Here is a 19833-nt window from a genome sequence, read left to right as displayed (position 1 = left end):
CAATTACACAGTTACACCCTCTCTCTCTCTCTCTCTGTACCATACAGAGTCAGCCTGCTTGTCTCTTTTTTTTAACCCTTTACTGGTGGGAGCTCACTGGCCTCTAATAAATTTGACCTGTTTGATTTGGGTGCCCCATGCCGTGACAAATCCCCTTCTCTCTCAAACAGTCATATAGTCATGCACAATTCCAAATACATAACTGCTATTAGCGTTCACCCCGCACCTCAGTAAAAGCCTATGTCAGGGTTCCCAGTTCCACTGACATACTTCTCTCTACTCTTTCTGCTTCCTCATCACATAACCTCCCCCGCAGCCCCGAAATTAACATTATCCAACAACTTGCATAGTCAATTCCTTTCTGGGACACCGGCTGCTTCTATCTCACATATTCATTAAGAATATGACAAACCCAATCCTCCTCCGATCCGTACTTTGGCCAGAAGACAGACGGACTCCGGATTGCTTCTTTCACCCAAACAAGACAACAATATCCTCTCATTGTCGTCTTGTTTTTATCCCTAGTACAGCTACTAGTGCTCCAACCTTCCAACATCCTTCCCAACGGACTTTCTGGAGGGATGTTACCTGGGGCCCCAATCCTGACACCTTTCCCGGGGGACTTCTTCCAACTACCCCCATTTTTCCATGGTTTACCGACCACGACCCGGTCGCCAAGGCAATACTTAAAAGTCACTTTTCTTACCTTGGTCCGTGCACAGCGTTGCCCGACCACACGACGGTGCCTATCGTATCCCACTTACTCGTTCAGAACAACTTTCCTAGGATTCTTAACAGTCAGTGGCAGAGAAGCCCACCGATGAGCACCTGGGACCGTTCAATTTGGAACGGGACGCGTCTTCCCAGTTGCCACCGGCAACCTCCCTACCAGGGATGTTAGGATCCCGGACGAGCCCCCAATTGTGAGAAACACAGCTCACAGTTAAACAATTTAGTCAAGTCAAGTTCTGAAGGAGCAAGATTTTATTTGACGTTCTTGCAAGACCGGGTGTCTAGCGAAATAGGCACACCTCACATAGATTTACAGCACATTTTATACCTTTTTTACAAGCATTGTGATGGCTTTGCAATGTGATGTTCTCTCCTAATTGGTGGTCCCTGTCCCATCTATGTGTTGACATTCTCCTATTGGCTCGAGGTGCCCTAAGTTCCTATCCCATCTAACAATGTCTCCTGTTATCACAAGAGTGCATTAGCAAACTCATCCATCTTATCCAATACTGTTACATGTCCAGTTCAGATTGGCGGTAATCAATCCTTTGCCAACTTAATCACTGCTGTCCCAACCATCTCAGTGACCTTTTCCCCTTTTATGCTTAGTTGTAGAAACAACACATCTTGCAGACCATTTGCTTTTTATAACGTGGGCCTCTTACATTCCTGCAGGATGTGGTGTATGCTTCACTGCACATCACATCTCTGATGTTATCTCTACATTACAGGCAGTCTTTTTATTATCCCTAATTATTGCTGTGTTAGCAGCATCGAACCCTATGTCCTATGTTTGTGACTAAACTCACAGTTGTTTCCATAAAGTGGGTTATCAATATGCCTAACTATATCCAATCTATTTAACTTCAAGCTATTTCTCTATGCTCTACAAATATATGTGTTAACAACATCTTTACCTATTGCTCACAAACCCAACTCTCCATTCGCATGATGAAGGAGCAGTGCTCCAAAAGCTCGTGCTATCAAATAGACCTGTTGGACTTTAACCTGGTGTTGTGAGACTTCTTACTGTGCCCACCCGAGTCCAATGCCAGCATCTCCACATCATCACATTTTAAAGGAATAGATTTAAATAAAGGCATATAACCTTGTTAAATGTAGTAAACATTGAAAATGGTAAATCAAATATTGATTTTTAAAAGGGAAATAAATAACGTGATGGTAGACATCATAGTGCTCTCAATGGCAGCAAGAGGAACATAGATTGAAACATCTCTCCCTTAAATTGGACTGCCAAAAGTTAGGTTATTAAAATAAGATCGTGTTTCCATTTTCATATTTAAAATAGCGGGAATATTTGATTACTAAATATTCATTTTTTAAAAAGTCTGTACACCCTCTATCCAGACACAATCGAAACCCTTGTTCAGGCATCAGACCTTTGACAAAAATAAATAATTCTAATTTCAAAAGTATTTAATGTATTGTGTGCTGCGTTTTCTAAAATGAAAAAGAATCACATTTTAAATCCAAATGAGTGCTTTCCATTTGGCAGATGACGTTTGCTATTTACCTAGTGGCCTTTTCCCTTACTGTCCAAGACGCTTGTGTTGCGCCTTTTTCTGTTGGAGTCCTTCTTGACTGGGAGGACCGAGTTTGAAGCTCTTTGTCGTGAAGTTACCCTTGACTGGGAGGACCTGCGTTGAGCCTCTTTGTGTCGGAGCTTGTGAGGGAAGGAGCTGTGTTGTGCTGTGCTGTATAGGTAAACCCATCCCTGGTTTGTGAGTTTCAATACATGTTATAGTTTCGGATTCACTGAGATTATGCCAATATTTGACTGTGTACACGCTGTATGGAGAAGATTCACGTTTGTTGGCGGGTCGGGGTCATTTTTATTTGTAACAGGAAGTCGAGGCCTAAAGGCGCCATTACAGCCTGAAATCCAGCGAGCGCGTTTGAGACACCCCGGGTCAAGAGCTGTAATTTGGAGGCGCTGGGGTTCCCAGTCACTTTGTCGAATGATTTAACCGTGAAATCAAATTCTCAAAAATAAATTATTTTATGTTTTAATTTTCTGAAAGGCCCAATTCGTATCATATTTTAGAGCAATAGATCCTGATGAAGTTCGGGGGAAGGAAGCCGGGTCATTAGAGGCTTATCGTTGATAGCAAAAGTCTACCGAACATGCTTTTAAAATTTTAGATATGAACATTCATTTAACAACTGATCTCCTTTGGCGTTGCTCATCACGTTTTAGAGTGTCTGAGTGTAACTGATTTTCGCTTCTCGTACGTTTTGTCTACTTTCTATGCCTTTCGCTTTGCCCTCTTTCTTTGTATGTTGCTCACACAATTACATTGTCTCTGTCCCTTGATCTTTTTGTCTACTTTCTATGCTTTTTGCTTTGCCCGCTTTCTTTGTATGTTTGTCTCACAATTGTCTCTGTCTCTTGGTCTCTAATTATGTTTTTAAAATTTTTATTCTATCCTTTAAATTACAAAGCCAATGTTCAGAGTGGACCAGACAAACCCAGATCCATTCCTCGCTTGCTTCAAAATCCAGTTGTGGTACCATGATTAGAACTGCTCCCTCATGCTGCCAGGGACCTGGTTTCCATTCAGGTCTGGGGTGACTGTGGAATTTTCATGTTCTCCCTGTGTCTGCGTCAGTTTCCACTGGATGCTTTGTTTCCTCCCACGGTTCCAAAAATGTACAGGTTAGCTGGAGACTGGCCATGGTAAATTGCCCTTGAGTGTCGCAAGATCTGTAGATTCAGGGGATTAGTGGGGTAAATATGTAGGTTACAGGAATGGGGCAAGGGATGGGCCTGAGAAAGACACTCTGTTAGAGAGTCGGTTCAGACTGGATGGCCTCAATGGCCCTTTTCTGCACTGTATGAATTCTATGTTTCTAACTGAATCCAATTCATGGACCCCCACAGGAGAGAGAAACAGGATCCAAGCTGACACGATTAGGCATTGCACCTCATCTTGAGTTTGATCCGACACTTTATCTGGGCGCAAAGGATGAGAAGCTTGGCTTTAAAAATAAAGGATTTCATATTTTTGATTTGGGGCACCTTCTTTTGTGTTTTTGCCTTGTTAAATGGGATTTAATGGGATTGAGGGTTATAAATAGGCCTGGTAGTTAGGGATATGATCGGCGCAACTATGTTCTATGTTCTATTAAAAGCCCCTCACCTTGGTTTGGCGTTCTTGCTGCCCATATCTGAGCTCTCGCTTCTCTCTCTGACATGGAGGTGAATTACATGCTTAAACCTGCAATTGACTATGTCATCCATGCACTATCCTGGCATATTTTCTAGCATGTGCTATGGTCCCAGTGTTTTCTCTCATAACTATAGGAACCAAGGTAAAATAAAACTTAAATACATGTAAAACTAACTATGTTGCAGATTGAAATAATCAGTTTGGTGAATTTCACTAATTGGGCTTGTTTGCAGACCTTTGAGGTGGCTTTAATGTTTCAGCTTTTTTAGGTGGAGGGCATTAATTGTCATGGTCTAAAATAGTAAATATACACAGACTACTGTGTACCAATAGAATGGATAAATAATTGTGTGGTTATTAAAAAGTAATTTTCAGATTGAAATTTGGGTTTAGTTTTAAATCATTGGTCTAGGCTGATTACAATGCTTATTTTGTGGCAAACCCATTTTCAGCTGCATTCATAAAATTGCATCAGGTTACCACTCAAATATGTCAAGGCATATTTTTGATGCAGCAAAATAACTTCCTAAAATGCGGCCCAATTGCATTGCTTACAGAAGATTTTGTTTGCTAATGCGCAAATGAATTTGAGCAGAAACTAAAGCAAAAAATTTAATTCTGAAAACCAGTGCTACCACTGCATACAAGATGATCAAAGGATTGGATAGGGTGGACAGTGAGAGCCTTTTACTTCGGATGGTGATGGCTAACACGAGGGGACATAGCTTTAAATTAAGGGGTGGTAATTATAGGACGGATGTCAGAGGTAGGTTCTTTTACTCAGAGGGTAGTAAGGTTGTGGAATGCCCTGCCTGCAGCAGTTGTGGACTCGCCAACTTTAAGGGCGTTCAAATGGTCAGTGGATAGGCATATGGATAACATTGGAATAGTTTAGGTTAGAGGGTCATTAGATTGGTTCCACTGATCGGTGCAACATCGAGGGCCGAAGGGCCTGTACTGCGCTGTTATGTTCTATGTGTGTCTGGATCACTGTCCCAAAGCAGAAATTATGCTTCACTCTTTCTGCCCTCCTCGTCCCATCAAACAGGATATTTCTCTTAATCTTGTGGGGTAACCCACAAAATATTTGTGTAATTTAAAAGATTAACTTGCTCCATAGATGAAATGAATATGAAAGTGTTGCCAAAAAGAGTAAAAACATTCTGTTTTGGGAGCATTCATTCCAAGCCACCTAACTTGAGTTGTTTAGTCATTCCACAGCTTGCAACTTTTTTTGTTGCCTGATTATTTGAGAATAATAAGCAGACATAAATGAATACAGTACAAAATATAAAGACTTAAAGTTGTTCCTGTTCATATTCTCCCACACTTGCCAGTTTCATTTGTGGTTTAATCTGTGTTCAGATGGCTTACAGAATTTGCTGAATATCGTCATGGGAGATCAGCTAATGTTCACACTGTTTTTGATTTCAGAATTGTTTCAGATAAAGTTGGGAGTTCACACCATGTCTCCTTTTTTTTTTAACACAATAAAAGCCAACTGTTACTTTTTCTGCAGATTTGAATGGTTTCCTGGGAGGTTTATTATCTGCAGGAATTAGCCATCAATACATAGGAGTGGAAGAGAGTTCAGGGCTTAGAAATCCTGGCACACGCTGGCTGATGCGGAAGTACCTTCTAGAAGCTATTGCACAATGGGAGTTTTTTTTTTAAACTGCAAGTGATGTCTCTCAATGTGAGGTTAAGTCTCAGGCTTTTTACATGTGGGACCACAAATGGAAAATATTAGTAGAGGCAATTTGAATTTACAAGGTACAATTGTAGTATAGGCAAGGTTAGTAACACTATTATATCATAGAATTCCTCCAGTGCAGAGTTTGCACCAACTCTTGACAGAGTATTTTACCCAGGTCCTCTCCCTGGCCCTTTCCACAAAATGACACACATTTACCATGGCTGAACCATCTAACCTACACATCTTGGGACACTAAGGGGCAATTTACCATGGCCAGTCCACTTAACCTGCACATCTTCAGAGCACCCAGAGGAAACCCATGCAGTCACGGGGAGAATGTGCAGACTTCACACACACACTCACCCAAGGCCACAATTTAACCTGGGTCCCTGGTGCGGTGATACAGTAGTGCTAACCACTCTGCTACTGTGCCATCCTGATGTTTGGTTTAAAATTTTCCTGTTTGTACATTTATTTCAGTGGTTTGCTGTGTATGAAGATGAAAGCTGAAGCAATTGGGTGTAAGTGTGATGCAAGATTTTAAAACGGCATACTGATGTCTCGTGTGTGATGGATGAAAGGTGTGCTTGCATGGTGTTCCATAAGGGGAATCAAAACCAAATGTAATCTTCAGATAAAGTTACATTAGAGCAATGGAAATAATTGGATAGTGCATGCAGCTGTTACTCTGTCCCCGTTTTAAAGTCACATTGGGTTCTTACTGAAGGGAATTGACGGATATGGGGATAAAGCAGGAAAATGAAGTTGAAGTGGATCAGCCATCATCTTATTGGATGGAAGAGCAGGCTTAAGGGACCCGATAGTGACCTGCTGCTCTTTTTTTCATAAATTCTTATCATAAATCCCCGTGCATATTTATACCAAAAACTAATAGTTACACCCACCTACTATTGGCCGTGTAGTAGTGCCTCCACTTGCAAGGGAGAAGTTTACATAGTTTTGCATTATAAATGTGAGCATGGGCACTTTAATATTAGCAAATCAGCATATCTGTGTTGAATATACTAATTTTGTATCTATATATAAATATATCCATTATAAATCAATATATTTGCAGTTAATCTGATGACATGGTTGTTTATGTCAACATGACAGATGTGGAAACTTAGAATGGGAATGTAAAAATAGGATCCAAGAAACAATTTTGGCTGTGTATTGAATTATGTCCCCTGGCCCAATTATCCTTTTGTCTCTAGTCCTGATTCATCTGAAGAATACACTTTTTATCCTACTAACAAAGCATGGATCAACATGCTATATTTACATGAGCCTTTTCATTTTTGTGACCACGTTACAGAAAAATTGTATGTAAGCTGGGTCCTGGCTGTGGCCACAAGCTGCACTGTATTATTGTCATACAGTTTTACAGAACAAAAAGAGCCCTTCGGCCTGTTGTGTCTGTGCCAGCCATCAAGCACCTATCTATTCTAATCCCATTTTCCAGCTCTTGTTCTGTAGTCTTGTATGTCATGCCATTCAAGTGCTCGTTCAAATAATTCTTAAATTCTGTGTGGGTTCCCATCTCTACCACCCTCAGGCAGAGTGTTCCAGATTCACACCACCCTCTGGGTGAATAAGATTTTTCCTCACATCTCCCATAAACCACCTGGCCTATGATTTTATACACCTCAATCTGGTCCCCTTTCAACCTTCCCTGCTCCAAGGTAAATGATCCCAGCCTATCCAGTCTCTCTTGATAGTTGAAACATTCCATCCCAAGCAACATCCTCGTGAATCTCCTCTGCACCCTCTAGTGCAATCAATTCCTTTCTATAGTGTGGTGACGAGAACTGCACACACTACTCTAGCTGTGGCTTAACCAGCGTTTTATACAACTCCATTATACACTAAAGTATCCAATATGTCACCTTAACCACCTTATCTACCTGTCTTGCTGTCTTCAGAGATCTATGGACATGCACACGAAGGTCACTCTGATTCTCAGACCATTCATTGTATATCCCCTTGCCTTTATTAGTGCTCCCAAAATGCATTGCCTTATACTTTTCAGGGTCACTGTTCTGCCCATCTAACTTGCCTGTCTACACCGTCCTGTCATCTAAGGTTTTGCTCCTCACTGTTTACCACATCACCAATTTTTGTGTCATTCATGAACTTGTACTTCCTACATTCATGTTCAGATCACTAATGTACACTACAAACAACCAAGGGACCCAGCTCCAATCCCTGCAGAACGCCACTAGACACAGGCTTCCAGTCACAAAAACAACCTTTGACTATCACTCTCTGCCTCCTATCACTAAGCCAATTTTGGCTATTTTTCCCTACAAATCCCTCAACTTTTTGTTCCCTGCTAAGTATCTTCAGCTGTTTATTCAAAAACCCTCTCTCTAAAAGTTGGAAATGGTCTATCTCTTTGCTAACAAGCATTCGTCTGTATTCACAATTCTAATTAAGATGCAGCAAACCAGTGAGTATCTCTAGCAAGAAAAATGCCAACTGTCCTTCCTAACTGATGGCATCTCCTCTGCTGCAGTCTTCCACTAACAATGACTTTGTAGTGACCATTGGCCAGAATCCTAACTAAACCAGCTATATCGATGCATTAACTAATAGAGCAGGGCAGAGTTGGGGTGCTGTTTTGAGAAGTGTCTCACTTTGAGTTCTCAAAAACTGCTTAACTATAAGACTGAAATCAGGACTGATGAAGTGTTCATCACTCACCTAGATTATGGACCCGAACAGTTCTGAAAATGCCTAACACCACCGGGTGTTGATCAATGCCGTTGCCACCGGACAAGTTCTTCTGTACGATGCACTGCAGCAAGCTCACAAAGCTTGCTTTGACAGCACTCTGCAACTTCTGTCACCAAGAAGTACCTGAACAGTAATATGGTAATACCATCATTGCCCAGCCCCATTCTTGTTCATGCATCATCCTGACTTGGCATATATTGTAAAAGCTCTGTTGGTCACTATGACTGTGCACCAATTTTTACAGATGCACCATAAAAAGCATCCTTTCCGGATACATTACAACTTGGTATGGTTCCTGCTCCGACCAAGACCTCAAGAAACTACAAAAGGTTGTGAACTTGGCCCAGTCCATCATGCAAACCCAGCCTCCCACCTATCGGCTTCATGTATACTTGCTGCTACCTTGGGAAAGCAGCCAGCATAATCAAGGATCCCACACACCCTGGATATGTTCTCTTCCACCTCCTTCTGTCTGAGAACATGTACCATCTGACTCAAGAACAACTTCTTCCCTGCTGCCATCAGACTTTTGAATGATCCTATCACATATTAAACTGATCTTTCTCTTCACCCTATCAGTAACTGCAACACTATATTCTGCACCCTATCCTTTCCTTCTCCCCATATACTCTGTGAACGATATGTTTTGTCTGTATAGCCCACAAGAAACAATACTTTTCACTGTATCCCAATACATGTGACAAATCAATTCAAAGAAAATGGATCACAAAAGCCCGGTGGCAACTAGGTGTTGGGCTGATAGGCAATAAATGTGACCACAACAGCATTGCCCATGTTCCAAGAAATAATTGAGAATTAAATATGTTCCATCTCAATTCAAAGTTTTTATATGTTTGGCTCATATGTAAAATTTCTTATTTCGCTAAAATAGCATGATCCCTGATACACTGAGATAAAAGCAAATGCTAGGGAGCCAGTGGACAACAAGGTGAGGGCTAATCAAGCTTCGAGGGACTCCTGCTCAGAGTGCTGTCTGTTTTGATTTCCTTCCCCTAAACCCCTCTCCTATCACCTTGCATGCATGTGCGTAGAATGGAATGCAAGGGGAACCAATAAACTAAAACAGTTCAATGGCTAAAATGTGAAAAATTTTGACAATGTAAATGTGTAGCATTTTCCACTGTAGCACCCTTCCTTACAAATGCATAACTTTTGACTGAGCAACACCATTGGAGATCTGTGAGAGTAGGATTGAACATCTCTGACTAATTTAATGAAGCTTTAACAGTAGTAGTTTGTCGGATAAGCTCACCTCATCCCTCAAAATGCGGGATCGGCTTCTTAATAGCAATAAGAATGCAGTGACAGATAAATGATTTGTGGGTCAATTTGGGATGGATTTCAAGCAAGATCCTCCAAGATCCAGTTGAGTATCTTTCTGTTGGAAATCTTATGTGGGTAAGTGACAACTGTGTTATTTAAAATGTTTTCTTTTTGCTTTGCACGGTGACTAATTTGTCCCAAAACACAGGGAACTAATGTTTGTGTGTGAAAGCCATTCTTAGCTGAAATGGGTTCATTTTTCTGCCTGTTGCATTGTTTGCGATAGGAGTATATACTTAAATGTGTCAGTGAATTATGACATACACTGTTCATTCAGACTAAATTGTTTTACCACTTGGAAAGAGCCGTGCCAAATGTCAAGCAGGGATACAACTTAATTTGGCCCCTAGATGGAGTCTGTATACTAATTGGTGTGTGTTTTTGGTGCACTGTTGTATTTCACACAGCTTATTTAAAATGGCCTCCTGTTCAATTGATTTCCCTGCGTGGTGATTTGAAGTTCTTCAAAGTGGCTGGTAATTGCTATTATGGTTTTATTTTCAATAATTTAAGAATGACAGCATTATGTAAAATAAGTTGCATTTCTGCTGTTTACATAATTAAAAACAGCTGGCCTCCGCATAAAGACACATTTCTGTTGTTTGCATAAATTAGAAACAACCACTCAGCGCATAAAGATGCATAAAAGCCTTAATTAGTTGATTTAAATATGCTGAGCACATGTTTTTTGCGCCTTGACAGGACAGAATGTGATGGCGGCAAACTTTCTGCAAGTTTTAACAAAAACGCATATATTTCACCTGTTTTTATGAAAATGTCAAATTTTTCTGACTCTATGCTCATTTAAATGTTTAATTTTGAATGGTTCATATCCAGGCTTTTTTTTAAAGCCATGAGTCTCTTGAATTCTATTCCACTGTAATTTTGCCTCAATATTGATCATATTGTTGATGTTTCCATGTTGCAGGGGAACAAACAGAATTGTCCTCAGCTAATTTAGCTAGCTCTTTTATTGATTTATTGCCTTCATAAGCGGTGAAAAAGGTAACATTTCCACTTGCCTTCTGGGTTTTTTTTCCCCACAGCCCTGTTAGTGTTGGGGTGTGTTTTATTAATTATGCTCAGAAATGTTCTATCCATGAATTTTCTTTTGTTGAAGAGTTTCATCATTAGTATAGCCTAGAATGGTTACAGGGTGCTAAAATGGAAAGGGTTTGCGGTGGTCTGACAGGTTATGCATCAGAGTGGTATATTGCTAGCTTAATATCCCCATGGCACCACAAAGCACACATGAGATTGCTGCTATGTTTCTAAGGGAGATGTGGTGAAAGTTCTGATTCTCTTCAGTGCGCAAGTCACTATAGCCTTCCAGTGACTGATTAAAGATTGCACTGATGTTCTTTCTTTATAGCTCAGTGTTTAAATGCACTGCTTGATTTTTGTATTGAGCCTGATAGACCAATAATCTTCCAAGTTCAATCCATGATGCTGTTGATTTTTGCTGATCCCAGCCAGAACAGTTGTGGGAACATTATAACTGGTTACAATGTTCTCAGGCTGTGGAAAGACAAATCAACCAAATTCCCTGCTTGATAGCTGATAATCCCTGTCGAATGGTGTATGTGGGTAGACTACACACGTCTGACTTTTTTTTTAAAAACTCCATATCAATAGAAACAAATTGGGGCGTTCCAGTGATGGCTCAGCTCATTTAGAACATGAGTAATTGAGCTATAGAAGTTAAGTCCCAAGTTTTGATCACTGACCTAGGAACATAAGACTCTAGGAGTAGGCCATTCAACCTTTTTGTGCCTGCTCCACCCCTACCCCCAAGAAATAGGAGCAGGAGTAAGCCATCTAGCCCTTTGAGCCTGTCCAGCCATTCAATAAGATCATGGCTGATCTGAAGTGGATCAGTTCCACTTTCCCGCTTTCTCCCCATAACCCTTAATTTCCTTGTCTATCAGAAACCTATGTACCCGTGAGTTAAATATATTCAGCGAGGTAGCCTCCACCACTTCAACGGGCAGAGAATTCCAGAGATTCACCACCCTTTTTGAGTGAAGAAGTTCCTCCTCAACTCTGATCTAAACTGCACCCCCCCCTCTTATTTTGAGGCTGTGCCCTCTAGTTCTGCTATCCTTTCTAAGCGGGAAGAATCTCTCTACCTCTACCCTATCTATCTCCTTCATTATCTTATATGTCTGTATAAGATCCCCCGCCTCAGCCTTCTAAACTCCGAGTACAGACCCAGTCTATTTAGTCTGTCTTCATAGGCTAACCCCCTCATCTCTGGTATCAGCCTAGTGAACCTTCTCTGCACTCCCTCCAAGGCCAATATATCCTTGCGCAAGTGCGGTGACCAAAACTGCACACAGTACTCCAGCTGCGGCCTCACCAGTACCCTGTACAATTGCAGCAAGACCTCCCTACTTTTATATTCTATCCCCCTCACTATAAAGGCCATCATTCCATTCGCCTTCTTGATCACCTGCTGAACCTGCAGAGTGGGTTTTTGCGATTCGTGCACAAGGACCCCCAGGTCCCTCTGCACCGTAGCATGCTGCAGCTTTTCGCCTTTTAAATAATAATCCCTCCTACTATTATTTCTGCCAAAGTGGATAACCTCACACTTACTAACATTGTACTCCATCTGCCAGGTCCTTGCCCACTCGCTCAGCCTATCTAGATCTCTCTGCAGACTTTCCACACCCTCCATGCAATTTGCTTTTAGAACATAAGAACATAACATAAGAAATAGGAGCAGGAGTAGGCCATCTAGCCCTTCGAGCTTGCCCCGTCATTCAATAAGATCATGGCTGATCTGTCGTGGCTCAGTTCCACATTCCCGCCCTCTCCCCATAACCCTTAATCCCCTCGCTTATCAAAAACCCATCAACCTGCGTCCCACTCATCTTTGTGTCATCAGCAAATTTCGTTACCCTACACTCAGCCCCCTCCTCCAGATCATCTATGTAAATGGTAAACAGTTGAGGCCCCAGCACCGATCCCTGCGGCACTCCACTAGTCACCAACTGCCAACCAGAAAAGCACCCATTGATTCCAACTCTTTGCTTCCTATTAGACAACCAATCCTCTATCCACGCTAACACCTTACCCCCAACTCCGTGCACCCTAACCTTTTGCAGCAACCTTTTGTGAGGCACCTTATCAAATGCCTTTTGGAAATCTAAAAACACCACATCCACCGGTTCCCCTCTATCTACCTGTCATGGCTGATCTGATTGTGGTCTCAACTCCACTTTCCTGCCTGCCCCCCAGAACCCTTGAATCTCTTATCTAGATCTAAAATCTATCTAAGTTGGCCTCAAGTGAATTCAATAATTTAGCCTCCACTTCTTTCTAGGGAAGAGAATTCCATGTATTGATGACCCTGAGAGAAAACAATTCTCCTGATCTCTGTTGTAAAAGGAAGACCTCTTGTTCTTAAACTGTGTCCCATGGTTCTAGTTTCCCCAACAAGAGAAATGTCCTCCTGGTATCCACCCTATCCAGCCCCCTTAGGATCTTGTATGTTTCAATAAGATCACCTCATTCTTTTAAACTGCAATGAGTTTAGACAAACCTTTCTTCACAAGATGAGTCCTGAATGAGAGATAGGAACCTTCTCTGTACTGACAGCGCAATTATATATATTTTTCCCAAATAAGGAGACCCTAACTGTACACAGTATTCCAGATGTTGTGAGTTAGCTGATCTCGGCCATGGTGTCAGCAGGGATGCTACAATTTCTCTCTTGCATTAGGGAGGAAAAAAATCAGGGTGCGATCTCATGCCTGACCACTCTGTAATGAATCCTCCTGTAATTGCATGCAGTGGTCATTGGATTAGGTTTGGCTTCGATGCCTCTGCAAGGAAAGGTTGTTTGTTTGGGTCCGTGCATAATCAATATACATCTGGTAGGTACAATATCAGAAAACTGCCGAATCTGATATATTTGTATTGCCTTTGGGAACAGAAAGAAGAAATCAGGAGAGGGTGAAAGGCTGAAATTTCATTATTCCTTGTACGTATGTCCATGATTAAATTAACAGTGTACTTTAGATTAATGTTTTAATCATTGTGAGGTGGATGAATCAGTTATTTTGTGGATGATTCCCTCTTTCTTTGTAAAGACATGACTTGTTTTTCTTTTGCAGTTCCTTGTTGAGCATCTTGACTGAGCAGCGCTGAATTAATCTGTAAAACTGTCAGGTACAGATTATATAGTCAACAGTGGTAACAACAAGGCTGCCAATAGCATTGATGACATTTGCTGAGACGTCTTGCGCAACCTCTGCATCTGCGGCAAGCGCTACAAGTTTTGCCATCCAAATGCTAATGAGTGTCCTGAACTTGACATTTTGTCTTATGACCTGCCTCAGCATAAAGGCTGAATTCCAATATTCCACAGCTATCAGAAGGGTGGATGCCGGATGCCAGATGCCCAAATGTAAATTATTGCCTGTTAGATGTGATGGGTATAATTAAGAAAATCACAGCATGGAAAGCACATACCATTGTCAAGTACATTTTTCTGTATGTTAAGCAAAATTCATGTGAAGACAGTGATTCTTGCTAAGATAGGAATATGGCATCCCAAGTTCACATCCAGTTGATTCCTAATAATTTCAAGAGGACCTTATTCTGCAAAATCTCAATGGGGAATTTCCTACAGTTGTCAAACAATGGCAGTGGGAATGCTGGTTTCCACACTGGGATGCACTTCTTCCAGTAATGCCAAGGAGTGATACTCTGGGGAAAGGGTATGACTAAGGGCTGGATTTTTTCTTACCCTTTCTTGTGCCTAATAAATATACCCCAGTTTCATTTTGATCTCAGCAGGTCACAAGTATGTAAACTAAGCTCATTGTGAGCATATGCTCATTATTGGCTTTTGTTTACCAAACTTAAGTTGACCAATTTAGCAGTGAGCAAATGACAACATAATAAGAGTACACTGAAATGCATAATTGCGTTCACTCCATTAATTCCACTTCTAGGCAATTGGTGAAATCTTTCTTGTTATCTATAATGATAGGTTGGTAGTTTTATTTGCTGCAAAACTAGTGACTTTTACCAGCAGCTCGTTCTTCATCTTGAGCTGTTATGCGATATATAATAATGTTCTCAAATAGTGTTCATAACATTAAGCTTCACATCATCTGATGTTTTCAATTTTTCCTGTTTTTGGAACAAATTATTTCAATATATTTTTAAATCCTCTGGAAAATAAGATTCTCCTTGTTGGTTGGAGTCATAAAGGTCTACAGCACAGAAAAGGCCCTTTGACCTATGCAGTCATGATGGATCAAAAACAACCACATAACTATTCTATCCCATTTTCCAGCACTTGGCCCATAGCCTTCTATGGCTTGGCATCATGTGCACATCTAAGTAGTTCTTAAATGTCTGTCTCCACCACCCTTTCAAGCAGTGAGTTCTAATCTACCAACAACTTCTGGGTGAAAAGGTTTTTCCTCATATCCCCTTTAAACCTCCTGCCCCTTGCCTTAACTCTATACCCTGTGACCATTGATCTCCCCATTCATGCCCCTCGTTATTTTTTACATTTCAATCATGTGCCCCTCCCCCGGTCTCCTTTGCTCCAAGAGAAACATCCAATCTCTCTTCATAATTAAAATTCTCCGGCCCAGATGACACCCCAATAAATCTCCTTGCACCCTTTCCAATGCTAACATACCCTCTCCTATAATGTGAATTTCAGAACTGCACGCAATCACAGAATTGCTACAATGCAGAAGGAGGCCATTTGGCCCATTGGTCTGTATCGACTTTCTGAAAGAGCATTTTTGCCCAGGCCCTCCCCTCCACCCTATCCCCATAACCCCATGCATTTACCATGGCTAATCCACCTAACCTACACATCTTTGGACACTAACGGACAGTTTAGCGAGGCCAGTCACATAACCTACACATCTTTGGCATGTGAGAGGAAACCCATGCAGACGTGAAGAAAATGTGCAAACTCCACACACACAAGTCACCCAAGGCCAGAATCAAATCCTGGTTCCTGGTGCTGTGACACAACAGTGCTAACCATGGTGCCACCATACTACACAATACTCTAACTGTGGCCTAATGCAACAACGTTTTAAATCATGCCAGTATAAACTCCCTGCTGTAAACTCTGTTTTGGGTAATAAAGGCAAGCACCATGTACATTCTTAACCACTTTATACAGCTGCCCCGCTACCTTAAAGGACCAGTGTACGTGTACACTAAGGTCCTTCAGATCTTAGGTGCTTCCTAGGGCCCTGCCATTCATTATATATTCCCTCCTTGCCTTGTTTGTCCTGCCCAAGTGTGTCACCTCACTTAGCTGGATTGAATTCCATTTGCCACTGATCAGCCCATCTGACCAGCCAGTCCACATCCTCCTGTAATCTAAGGTGATCCTCCTCGCTATTTAGCATCCAACTAATTTTCATATAATATGTGAACTTACTGATCAACCCTCCTACGTTCGTCTAAATCATTTATATAAACCACAAACAGTAAGGGCCCCAATACTGATCCCTGTGGGACCCCACTGAGCGCAGGCCTCCAGTCAGAAAAACAACCCTTGACCATCACCTTCTGCTTCTTGCCACTAGGTCAGTTCTAGATTCAATTTGCCACATTTCCTTGGATCCCATGGGCTCTTACCTTCACTATCAGTCTCCTATGTGATGTAGTCCAAGTAGACTCTCTCAAATGCATTGCTGTCCTCTACACAATCAAGTTGGTCAGACATGACCTCCCTTTTTTAAAAAAAAGCACTCTGACTGTTGTTGATTAATCCCTGCTTCTCCAATTGCATATTTATTCTGTTTCTCAGAATTGCTTCCAATAGTTTCCCCACCACTGAGGTTTGACTGACTGGCCTGTCATTTCCTGGTTTATCTCTTCTTGAATAATGGCATCACATTGGCTGTCTTCCAGCACCACTTCTGTGGCCACTCAACAGCCTGGGATAGATTTCATGCGGCCCTGGAGATTTATCTACTTTTAAGCCTGCCTGACCACTCAGAACCTCCTCTCTACATTAATTTCTTAATTTGTACCACAGTCCTTTTCCCTGATTTCTATACTCACATTGTCCCCCTCACTAGTGAACACCAATTTAGACCCCTACCTACATCCTCTGGCTCTATGCACAGATCACCACTGTGATCCTTAATGGGCCATACTCTCTCCCTTTTACCCTTAGGATACTTGTAAAACAATGAAAGTGATTAGATTTTGCATCAGTAACATTTATTTCTCTAAACTTTAAGAAAATGTATTAGAGGCAGAGCGCCTTTTCTTGTAATTTGAGTTAGTTTCTTGAAGCAAAGGGCCTGATTATCATTTGTGTTGACAGTTATAAAATATATATATTCTAATAACACTCAACCAACAAAGTATTTCTCATTTGAATTCGGGTCCTTTCACCGAGTGAAAAACAAATGTTTTGTTGGTTTGCTGCGAGACATCTAGTCGTTATGAAAAGTGCTACATAAATGCAAGTCTTTTATTTTGGTAATGAGAATATTTGCATTTTAGTACAACTGTGGGGAGAGATAGAATCAATCACAAAACACAGTATTTAGGGAAGGAAAATGCTGGCTTACACTATTTTTTTACCTGAAAATATCAGGCAATTTTTGGCTTGGGGAGTTGGTTGGGGCTCCCTGCATGGGGATGCCATTTTATAGTTTCCTCTTTCTTCTCCCTGCTTCTGGAAAAGCTGAAGAAAAATGATGCAGGATGTGAGTGCCCCAAAACCAGAATTAACAGGTGCCTGTTGTCGTACTCAACTGCCTTTGCTGCCTGCACAGTGAACCAAGTTGTCTGTCTCTTTCTGTCTCTGTCCCTCTTTCTCTGACTCTGCTTGAGCTAATCATCTTTTTACAGCTCAATTCCTGTGATCCATCTCCCACTCCAACAAACCTAATTTCATTAAACTTCTAATTACCCAACATTTCTTGTACAAAGCTGAGGTGCTATGGATGCCTCCAATATAAAATAAAACCCCTAAGTGCTGTCTGAACTACTGTGTATTTTCAGCATTGTTTTTATTACCCAACAATTACCAATTTCTTGCTATGTGCAGCAGAGACACATAGACGTCACAAACCAGTTACAAAAACACACTAACTGTTTAGAGATTATTTGTGCTTGGTCATATTGGTTTGTGCCTGCTACATCCAGCACTTATAGGGTTATGACCATCCCTCCCTTTACTGGCGATGGAACCATGAATGCATCAGTGAGTCCTCGCTCACATTCAGTCTGCAGTCATCGCGGTCTCAAGTTTGCCTTTCACAGTTGTACCATATCCATGGTGATGCTAAAAAACATGCCTGTGCTGCCTAACCTCAACTGCAGTGCTGTCAAAGGTGCAGGATTTCTGCCCAGTTCTTCGATGAACCACTGCGACATGTTGTTCAAGTTCAGAGTCATCCCCATGTACTGGCAAAGCTTGTGACTGTCCCTGAGCACAGCTGCACCCCATTTCTACTAACTACAAGATAACCTATTTCCAAATGTTGCATGCTATCTTGCTGTGTATTCTCAGCTTTAAAAGGCAAGGGCTAAAAATTAACTACTTTTAAGATGAATATATACTAAATGAAGACCACTCATTTACAGTTTTTACAGAATAATAGAGTAAATTAGGAAATTGAATCCCCACAGCACCAGGGAAAAAATTCCCACAGCAGAATTTCCCTACATGTTTTCAACATAATATCACCAGTGATCCACTGTTTGCAATGTTTTGCATCCATCACATCCAAAAATTTGTCACACTTGCAAATAATTGGCTCAGATGTATTCATAAAGTGGCAGTAAATTGCAACTGTTGATCAGTAGAATCCCTAACAGCATGGATAAATGAATGTATTGTTCAGTTAACAGTGAAATTGGCTGGGAGTTGATTTGTTTAGATGTGCATAATCATATGAATGGTTCTTCCAGTACTGAATAAATCAAGAAGTTTGGGGCTGCTAAAAATTTATTGATGCAAATTCTAATTGATTTTGAATCTGAATGTAAATCAGGATTTTCTGATTTTGACCTCGGTTATAAACAATTGTTATACTTGGTGAAATGTTAATAGGACAGAAAGTGTGAGCTCTTTAGTATAATGAATATTTCTAGCAGTTCTTTCAGAATTTTTTGAGTATCAATGAATCATCTAAATTTTTCAGAGTATATTGTTAATTATTCTGACCATGGATTGGAGTTTTGTGTGCAATACACATGCAATGGAAGCTGCTCTTTGTCTTGACTGAAGTGCTATCCTTGCCTGTGAAAATCAACAAATGTAAAATCACAAATTATGATAGCTCTTTTAAAATTCATGTAAAGTCAGAACAGACTTTCAAATGCACCCCATCTCTAAACACATTATTGATAAGTAAGAAATTGCATCAGAGAATATATGTAAAGGATCTGTACTGAAAAAAAAACTATTGGTGCATGAATTAGAAAATTTACTTTGATTTCTACATCCATTACGATTTACAAGCTGGGTTATACTATCTGTTCTAATTCTTGGATTCCGGCAACAACTCACCATTGCAGTACACACTTCCAGGGGCTTGTATAATACTTGCAGCCCAGATAACTCTAGTTTTTTTTATATGTTGAATTTGTATACTGAAAACATACTGAAACATTTTTCTAGTTTAATCACAGCAGTTTATCATAGGGTCACTGTCCATTTAATTTGCCAGTAACGCACTTGTATCTGAGTCAGAACGTTGTGGCTACAAGCCTAAACCTGGGAACCTGCACAAAAATGTAGGCTGACGCTTCTAATACTGTATTGAGGGACTGCTGCCCCATCATCTTTCACGTGAGATGTTAAATCAAAGCCCCATCTGCCCCCTCAATTGGACATGAAATATCCCCCCACCGCCACCTTGTTCTGGCTGATATTTATCCTCCAATCAGTGATTGTCAAATCATGATCTAGACCCAGCCATTGTCAAAACATGATTTAGACATTATCATTTTGCTGTTTGTGGATCTTTTCCATATGCAAATTGGTTGCTGCATTTCCAACATTACAGTTGTTGTACTTCAAAAGTACTTAAGTTGGATTGCACTATATAAATGTAGGTCTTCCTTTTAATTTGGGTTCCTTCGGTACATTAAGTCCAGCTTTAAAATGTTGTC

General features: G+C 40.9%; 1 long non-coding RNA gene across 1 annotated transcript; it reads left to right on the top strand.

Moving 5' to 3' along the window:
• The first annotated feature begins 2375 nt into the window (after positions 1-2375).
• Positions 2376-19534, top strand: LOC145362029 (uncharacterized). Its single transcript, XR_013889917.1, has 4 exons — positions 2376-2455; positions 6100-6140; positions 13643-13690; positions 13824-19534. It is a non-coding gene; the product is annotated as an uncharacterized LOC145362029 (long non-coding RNA).
• Positions 19535-19833: the final 299 nt, after the last annotated feature.

This window comes from Carcharhinus amblyrhynchos, chromosome X (assembly GCF_965287045.1).
Source record: "Carcharhinus amblyrhynchos chromosome X, sCarAmb.v2.hapA, whole genome shotgun sequence".
NCBI classification, from domain to species: domain Eukaryota; kingdom Metazoa; phylum Chordata; class Chondrichthyes; order Carcharhiniformes; family Carcharhinidae; genus Carcharhinus; species Carcharhinus amblyrhynchos.
The sequence above is the reverse complement of the archived record's forward strand: the minus strand, read 5'-3'. Positions and strand labels throughout refer to the sequence as shown.